Raw genomic sequence first — 10188 nt, 5'->3', positions numbered from 1 at the left:
TGTTCCCTGGTCTAAACCGGACGAGCACCGCAGTAGAGAAAGCCGAAAACTGACTGTCATGATGCGGCATGAGCTGGTCAACCACTTGACGACCTCTTGGAATCTTTAGCGATTCTCCGTGTCACACGAGGGATCTTCTTCAGATCAAATATGTAAGGCACCATACGCCGCATACATACCAAGGGCTATGTCGTAGCCCCACAATAAAACTCCTATGGCTAAGTGAAAGCGTTAACGCCCTATAGTCCGATTGCCTGGTTCGCCGCATTATCACCTCCTTCATGAAACAAGACGTTGGATAAAGAGTGATTGAATGCTTTTCCGAACATCCCCGTACTTCCTACGAGGGGGCTGAAGCCGATGACTGGAAAACTTTCAGATTATATCAAAATGGCTGCACAGGAGGAATTCAAGCTTTCAAGCAAAACATAAATAGATTAACTATAAAATTGTCTTTTACAATTTTCATACACCTCACTTGAACATTATGTCTTTTGAGCACTGACCCTCTATAAAGCGGGCGGCCTCTAGGACGTCTTCAAAATAATGCTCCGGTTCCGGACGGTCCTTGCCTTTGGGTGGACCCTTCGTCGCAACATCGATGGCCTTCATCTTCCCACAGAACGTCTTGACTCGGGCAAAAGCCATCCGTGCACCCTCAATGCACGTTGACCGCTTCACAGCCTCGATACGCGGCACCGCGTCAACAAGCCTTTGCACCAAACCGAAATAGCTATTCGGAACAGGCTTGGTTGGCCACAACCGGATTACGACATCCTTCATGGCAGCGCCGGATATCCTATGAAGTTTGGCCCATTGGGACATCTGTTCATTGAGCAACAGAGGGCGCTTTGATGCGCCAAACTACGACCAAAGAAGCTTCTCCGTTGCATATCCATCTCGCGCTTGGTAATACTACGCCGCATCGGCAGAACTCTTCGGCAAGTCTAAGAACTCGTCCGGAGAACTCCATACTTGGTTAAGCTGGGCATAGTTCGGGTCACCAAACTTAGTTTGCAGTAGAAAGGGCTTTCCGGCCGCAATCTCCCTCGCCTGTCGAACCTCCTCACGGGCTGCTCTGCATTCTGACCACGCTTCTCTCGCCTCTTGTAAGGCCTTGTCCAGATCAGCCGTTAAGGCTCCACTCTCCTTCTCCAGAAATTCACAGCAGCCGGTAACATTCTCCAGTTCGAGCATCATCGTGCATATCTTCTCCTCATCTTGGCGTCGTGCAGCTTGTTCGGCTTTTAATTCAGCCAATGCCTTTTCGGCAGCAGCATTGCTACGCGGGGCCAGCTCCTTGGCCCGAGCCTGCTCCGCTCGAAGAACTTCAATGGTGGCAGCACCATCTACAGCCAAATCTCAGCATCATGCTTATACCACAAAAATGTATGAGGATTGCCCCGAATACATACCTTGCGACTCGTCCAGACGCATATTGATTAAAGCAAGATCATTCCCTGCCACATCAAGCTTCCGCTGCAAATCCGCAATCTCCATAGTCCGGGAAGTGGCCAAGGGGGAAGCAGCCTGTATTCAAAGTTCATCAGGTTAGTCCTTAAACGATCCTTTTTGATCCTCTGTTTGCTTCCCAGTGGAAGCCAACCCGAGTATCATGGGCTACTACCCATACATAGGCGCATCTTCGCAAATGAAACATAGCTGAAAACATTATGTCACAAACCTCGAAGCCCTTCAGTAGGCTCATGAAAGCTTCATTTAATCCGCTCTTCACGGACGAAATCTTCTCAATCACTGTACCCATCAAGGTACGCTATTCCCCCGAGACAGACGCTTTACGCAACATGTCCCACAATATATTCGGAGTCTCCGGGTTTCTGGAAGCTGCTCCAGCAGCACAATCATCCTTTGAAGGAATCTGTTCACCCATCTCCAGAATCGCTGTCGGCTGCGAACCAGTCAGTCCGGGGCCTTTGTTATCATGAGCCCCGGAATCCCGGATGGTCGAAGCCCCACCTTCGGGTACTGCCTCTTTTGTCCCCTGCGTAACCTATTGGTCAAAAGGGACCCTCCACGATGACACTTTAGAGTCAACCGCCTTGTTGGGCGAGGAGGTTTGGAGGAGGCGTCTCGCTCTCCATCATCTCTGGGAGGAGACTCCCCGAAGAAGAGGATCGCCCAGAAAAACTATGTGCCGACCTGTAAAAATACATGAATGCGTTACGTATATCTTCGGTAACAACAACGGAGCGGGACGCTATCAAAGTACTCCGGATTCTCTTACGGTTTGGCCGAGGGCTGGTCCCCCTGTTGGAGCTGCTCGACGGCGTCGCTTTCCAAACCTAAGCCGATTGGCGGTGGCATCTTGCCCTTCTTCGAAGACCGCCCCTCCCAATCTTCGGAGGCGGCCCTTTTCCTCCTGTTTGGAGAAGGGATACTGGGTCCTTTTCCGCCTCCGTCTTCGGGCGAGGAAAGGTCGATTTCTCCGGACTCAGTGTCCGACTTACCTCCGGCACCAAGGTCATCTTGGGTCTTCTCACCCTCCCCTGCTGGTGCCTGGTATGGCGCCGAGGCCAGCATCCTTGTTAACATGGGAGTAGTTGAGTCTTCGGGAAGGGGAGCTACTACCTCTTGAGCACTTGTGTTGGTTTTCCCTTGAAGAGGAAAGGGTGGTGCAGCAAAGTAGCGTAAGTATTTCCCTTAGTTTTTGACAACCAAGGTATCAATCCAGTAGGAGGCCACGCACGAGTCCCTCGTACCTACACAAACAAATAAATCCTCACAACCAACGCGATAAGGGGTTGTCAATCCCTACACAGTCACTTACAAGAGTGAGATCTGATAGATATGATAAGATAATATTTTTGGTATTTTTATGATAAAGATGCAAAGTAAAATAAAAGGCAATAAAAATAACTAAGTATTGGAAGATTAATATGATAGAAGATAGACCCGGGGGACATAGGTTTCACTAGTGGCTTCTCTCGAGAGCATAAGTATTCACGGCGGGTAAACAAATTACTGTTGAGCAATTGACAGAATTGAGCATAGTTATGAGAATATCTAGGTATGGTCATTGCTACCTCTTGAGCACTGCGTTGGTTTTCCCCGAAGAGGAAGGGATGATGCAGCAAAGTAGCGTAAGTATTTCCCTCAGTTTTTGAGAACCAAGGTATCAATCCAGTAGGAGGCTATGCACGAGTCCCTCGTACCTGCACAAAACAAATAAACCCTCGCAACCAACGCAAATAGGGGTTGTCAATCCCTATAAGGCCACTTACGAGAGTGAGATCTGATAGATATGATAAAGATAATATTTTTGGTATTTTTATGATAAAGATGCAAAGTAAAATAAAGGCAAAGTAAATAGCAAAGGAAATAACTAAGCAGTAGGAGATTAATATGATAAAGATAGACCCGGGGGCCATAGGTTTCACTAGTGGCTTCTCTCGAGAGCATAAGTATTCTACGGTGGGTGAACAAATTAGTGTTGAGCAATTGACAGAATTGAGCATAGTTATGAGAATATCTAGGCATGATCATGTATATAGGCATCACGTCCGAGACAAGTAGACCGACTCCTGCCTGCATCTACTACTATTACTCCACTCATCGACCGCTATCCAGCATGCATCTAGAGTATTAAGTTAAAAAGAGAGTAATGCCTTAAGCAAGATGACATGATGTAGAGGGATAGACTCATGCAATATGAAGAAAACCCCATCTTGTTATCCTCGATGGAAACAATACAATACGTGCCTTGCTGCCCCTACTGTCACTGGGAAAGGACACTGCAAGATTGAACCCAAAGCTAAGCACTTCTCCCATTGCAAGAAAGATCATTCTAGTAGGCCAAACCAAACTGATAATTCGAAGAGACTTGCAAAGATAACCAATCATACATAAAAGAATTCATAGAAGATTCAAATATTGTTCATAGATAGACTTGCTCATAAACCCACAATTCATCGATCTCAACAAACACACCGCAAAAATAAGATTACATCGAATAGTTCTCCACAAGAGAGGGGGAGAACATTGTATTGAGATCCAAAATTAGACAAGAAGCCATCTAGCTACTAACTATGGACCTGTAGGTCTGAAGTAAACTACTCACACTTCATCAGAGAGGCTATGGTGTTGATGTAGAAGCCCTCCGTGATCGATGCCCCCTCCGGTGGAGCTCCGGAACAGGCCCAAGATGGGATCTCGTGGATACAGAAGTTACGGTGGTGGAATTAGGGTTTTGGCTCCGTATCTGGTCGTTTGGGGGTACGTGGATATATATAGGAGGAAGGAGTACGTCAGTGGAGCAACAGGGGGCCCACGAGGGTGGAGGGCGCGCCCCTACCTCGTGGCCACCTCTTTTCTTTCTTGACATAGGGTCCAAGTCTCCCGGGTCTTGTTCGTTGAGAAAATCACGTTCCCGAAGGTTTCATTCCGTTTGGACTCCGTTTGATATTCCTTTTCTTCGAAACCCTGAAATAGGCAAAAAAACAGCAATTCTGGGCTGGGCCTCCAGTTAATAGGTTAGTCCCAAAAATAATATAAAATTGGATAATAAAGCCCAATAATGTCCAAAACAGTAGATAATATAGCATGGAGCAATCAAAAATTATAGATACGTTGGAGACGTATCAATTATCCCCAAGCTTAATTCCTGCTCGTCCTCGAGTAGGTAAATGATAAAAACTGAATTTTTGATGTGGAGTGCTACTTGGCATAATTTTAATGTAATTCTTCTTAATTGTGGTATGAATATTCAGATCCGAAAGATTCAAGACAAAAGTTCATATTGACATAAAAATAATAATACTTCAAGCGTACTAACTAAGCAATTATGTCCTCTCAAAATAACATGGCCAAAGAATGTTCATCCCTACAAAATCATATGGTTTAGTCATGTTTCATTTTCGTCACACAAGAATGCTCCCATCATGCACAACCCCGATGACAAGCCAAGAAATTGTTTCATACTTTAGTAATCTCAAACCTATAAACTTTCACGCAATATATGAGCGCGAGCCATGGACATAGCACTATGGGTGGAATAGAATATAATGAGGGGGGTTATGTGGAGAAGACAAAAAAGGAGAAAGTCTCACATCAACGAGGCTAATCAATGGCCTATGGAGATGCCCACCGATTGATGTTAATGCAAGGAGTAGGGATTGCCATGCAGCGGATGCACTAGAGCTATAATTGTATGAAAGCTCAACAAAAGAAACTAGTGGGTGTGCATCCAACTTGCTTGCTCACGAAGACCTAGGGCACTTGAGGAGGCCCATTGTTGGAATATACAAGCCAAGTTCTATAATGAAAAATTCCCACTAGTATATGAAAGTGACAAGACAAGAGAGACTCTCTACTATGAAGATTAAGGTGCTACTTTGAAGCACAAGTGTGGCAAAGGATAGTAACATTGTCCCTTCTCTCTTTTTCTCCCATTTTTTTGGGCCTTCTCTCTTTTTTATGGCCTTTCTATTTTTTTATTCCTCACTTGGGACAATGCTCTAGAAAATGATGATCATCACACTTCTATCTATTTACAACTCAATGATTACAACTCGATACTAGAACAAAAGATGACTCTATATGAATGCCTCCGGCGGTGTACCAGGATATGCAATGGACCAAGAGTGACATGTATGAAAGAATTATGAATGGTGGCTTTGCCAAAAATACTATGTCAACTACATGATCATGCTAAGCAATAAGACAATAATGAATGTGTCATGATGAACGGAATGATGGAAAGTTGCATGGCAATATATCTCGGAATGGCTATGGAAATGCCATAATAGGTAGGTATGGTGGCTGTTTTGAGGAAGATATAAGGAGGTTTATGTGTGAAAGAGCGTATCATATCATGGGGTTTGGATGCACCGGCGAAGTTTGCGCCAACTCTCAATGTGAGAAAGGGCAATGCATGGTACCGAAGACGCTAGCAATGATGGAAGGGTGAGAGTGCGTATAATCCATGGACTCAACATTAGTCATAAAGAACTCACATACTTATTGCAAAAATCTACAAGTCATCAAAAACCTCGGTACTACGCGCATGCTCCTAGGGGGATAGATTGGTAGGAAAAGACCATCACTCGTCCCCGATCGCCACTCATAAGGAAGACAATCAAATAACACCTCATGTTTCAAATTTGTTGCATAACGTTTACCATACGTGCATGCTACGGGACTTGCAAACTTCAACACAAGTATTTCTCAATCTCACAACTACTCAACTAGCATGACTTTGATATTACTACCTCCATATCTCAAAACAATCATCAAGCATCAAACTTCTCTTAGTACTCAAAACACTCTTAAGAAAATTTTACTAACTTTGAATACATAGCATATTAGGATTTTAAGCAAATTACCATGCTATTAAGACTCTCAAAATAATCGAACTGGAGCATGAGAGATTAATAGTTTCTATAAAACTAATCCACCACCGTGCTCTAAAAGATATAAGTGAAGTACTAGAGCAAAACTATATAACTCAAAAGATATAAGCGAAGCACATAGAGTATTCTAACAAATTCCAAATCATGTATGGCTCTCTCAAAAGGTGTGTGCAGCAAGGATGATTGTGGTAAACTAACAAGCAAAGACTCAAATCATACAAGACGCTCCAAGCAAAACACATATCATGTGGCGAATAAAAATATAGCTCCAAGTAAAGTTACCGATAGAAGTAGACGAAAGAGGGGATGCCTTCCGGAGCATCCCCAAGCTTTGGCTTTTAGGTGTCCTTAGATTATCTTGGGGGTTCCATGGGCATCCTCAAGCTTAGGCTCTTTCCACTCCTTGTTCCATAATCCATCAAATCTTTACCCAAAACTTGAAAACTTCACAACACAAAACTTAAAGTAGAAAATCTCGTGAGCTCCGTTAGCGAAAGAAAATAAAAGACCACTTCAAGGTACTGTAATGAACTCATTATTTATTTATATTGGTGTTATACCTACTGTATTCCAACTTCTCTATGGTTTATAAACTATTTTACTAGCCATAGATTCATCAAAATAAGCAAACAACACACGAAAAACAGAATCTGTCAAAAACAGAACAGTATGTAGTAATCTGTAGCTAGCGCAAGATCTGGAACCCCAAAAATTCTAAAATAAATTGCTGGACGTGAGGAATTTATCTATTAATCATCTTCAAAAATAATTAACTAAATATCACTTTCCAAATAAAAATGGCAGTAGTTCTCATGAGCGCTAAAGTTTCTGTTTTTTACAGCAAGTTCAACAAGACTTTTCCCAAGTCTTCCCAACGGTTCTACTTGGCACAAACATTAATTAAACACAAAAAACACAACCAAAACAGAGTCTAGATAAATTACTTATTACTAAACAGGAGCAAAAATCAAGGAATAAAAATAAAATTGGGTTGCCTCCCAACAAGCGCTATCGTTTAACGCCCCTAGCTAGGCATAGCAAGCAAGAATAGATCTAGGTATTGCCATCTTTGGTAGGCAATCGATAAGTGGCTCTCATAATAGATTCATAAGGTAATTTAATTTAATTTGTAGGAAAGTGTTCCATGCCTTTCCTTAATGGAAATTGGAATCTAATATTTCCTTTCTTCATATCAATAATTGCACCAATCGTTCTAAGGAAAGGTCTACCTAGAATAATAGGACATGAAGGATTGCAATCTATGTCAAGAACAATAAAATCTACGGGCAAATAATTCCTACTTGCAACAATAATAACATCATTAATTCTTCCCATAGGTTTCTTAATAGTGGAATCCGCGAGGTGCAAGTTTAAAGAGCAATCATCAAAATCACGGAAACCTAACAAATCACACAAAGTTTTTGGAATCATGGAAACACTAGCACCCAAATCACATAAAGCATAGCATTCATGATCTTTAATTTTAATTTTAATAGTTGGTTCCCACTCATCATAAAGTTTTATAGGGATAGAAACTTCCAATTCAAGTTTTTCTTCATAAGATTGCATCAAGGCATCAACGATATGTTTAGTAAACGCTTTATTTTGACTATAAGCGTGAGGAGAATTTAGCACGGATTGCAACAGGGAAATGCAATCAATCAAAGAGCAATTTTCATAGTTAAATTCCTTGAAATCCATAATAGTGGGTTTAGCAACATCTAGGGTTTTAATTTCTTCAATCCCACTTTTATCAAATTTAGCATCAAGATCAAAAAATTCCGAATTCTTAGAACGCCTTCTAGGTAAAGGTGGATCATATTCAGTCCCATCATTATCAAGATTCATATTGCAAAACAAAGATTTAATAGGGGACACATCAATAACTTTTAGATCTTCATCTTTATTTTCATAGGAACTAGAAGAACATGCTCTTATAAAGGCATCTTTCTTAGCACGCACCCTAGCGGTTCTTTATTTGCACTCATCAATGGAAATTCTCATGGCTTTGAGAGACTCATTGATATCATGCTTAGGTGGAATAGATCTAAGTTTCAAAGAATCAAGATCAAGAGAAATTCTATCAATGTTCCTAGCCAACTCATCAATCTTAAGCAATTTTTCTTCAATCATAGCATTAAAATTCTTTTGCGAAGTAATAAATTCTTTAATATTAGATTCAAAATCAGAGGGCATTTTATTATAATTTCCATAAGAATTGTTGTAGGAATTACCATAATTATTAGAGGGATTACTAGGATAAGGCCTAGGATTAAAATTTCCTCTATAAGTGTTGTTACCAAAATTGTTCCTACCAACAAAATTCACATCCATAAATTCAGTATTATTCTCAATCAAAGTAGACAAGGGCATATCATTAGGATCAGAAGAAACACTCTTATTAGCAAATAATTTCATAAGTTCATCCATCTTTCCACTCAAAACATTAATTTCTTCTATCGCATGCACCTTTTTATTAGTAGATCTTTCAGTATGCCATTGAGAATAATTAACCATAATATTATCTAGGAGTTTAGTAGCTTCTCCTAAAGTGATTTCCATAAAAGTGCCTCCCGCGGCCGAATGTAAAAGATTTCTAGAAGCAAAATTCAATCCGGCATAAAAATTCTGAACAATCATCCACAAATTTAAACCATGAGTAGGGAAATTACGTATCATTAATTTCATTCTCTCCCAAGCTTGTGCAACATGTTCATGATCAAGTTGCTTAAAGTTCATAATATCGTTTCTAAGAGAGATGATCTTAGCGGGAGGAAAATACTTAGAGATAAAAGCATCTTTGCACTCGTTCCATGAATCAATACTATTTTCAGGCAAAGACGAAAACCAAGCTTTAGCACGATCTCTAAGCGAAAAAGGAAATAGCTCCAATTTAACAATATCATTATCCACATCTTTCTTCTTTTGCATGTCACACAAATCAACGAAGCTATTTAGATGGGTAGCGGCATCTTCACTAGGAAGGTCGGAAAACGGATCTTTCATGACAATATTCAACAAAGCAGTATTAATTTCACAAGATTCAGCATCGGTAAGAGGAGCAATCAGAGTGCTAATAAAATCATTGTTGTTGGTATTGGTGAAGTCACACAATTTAGTATTATCTTGAGCCATCGTGACAAGCAAGCAAACTAACACACAAGCAAACAAAAAGCAAGCGGGCAAAAAGAGGCAAATAGAGACAGAGAGGGAGGATAGAGAGAGAGGGCGAATAAAACGGCAAGGGTGAAGTGGGGAAGAGGAAAACGAGAGGCAAATGACAAATAATGTAATGCGGGAGATAAGGGTATGTGATGGGTACTTGGTATGTTGACTTTTGCGTAGACCTCCCTGGCAACGGCGCCAGAAATCCTTCTTGCTACCTCTTGAGCATTGCGTTGGTTTTCCGTGAAGAGGAAGGGATGATGCAGCAAAGTAGCGTAAGTATTTCCCTCAGTTTTTGAGAACCAAGGTATCAATCCAGTAGGAGGCTACACGCGAGTCCCTCGTACCTGCACAAAACAAATAAATCCTCGCAACCAATGCAAATAGGGGAGTCAATCCCTATAAGGCTACTTACGAGAGTGAGATCAGATAGATAAAATAAAGATAATATTTTTGGTATTTTTATGATAAACATGCAAATTAAAATAAAGGCAAAGTAAATAGCAAAGTAAATAACTAAGTAGTAGGAGATTAATATGATAAAGATAGGCCCGTGGGCCATAGTTTCACTAGTGGCTTCTCTCAAGAGCATAAGTATTCTATGGTGGGTGAACAAATTACTGTTGAGCAATTGACAGAATTGAGCATAGTTATG

The sequence above is a fragment of the Triticum urartu genome, chromosome 2A (genome assembly GCF_056163025.1).
Source record: "Triticum urartu cultivar PI428250 chromosome 2A, HENAU_Tu73, whole genome shotgun sequence".
In the NCBI taxonomy this organism is placed as follows: Eukaryota; Viridiplantae; Streptophyta; class Magnoliopsida; order Poales; family Poaceae; genus Triticum; species Triticum urartu.
Note: the sequence above shows the minus strand (reverse complement) of the source record.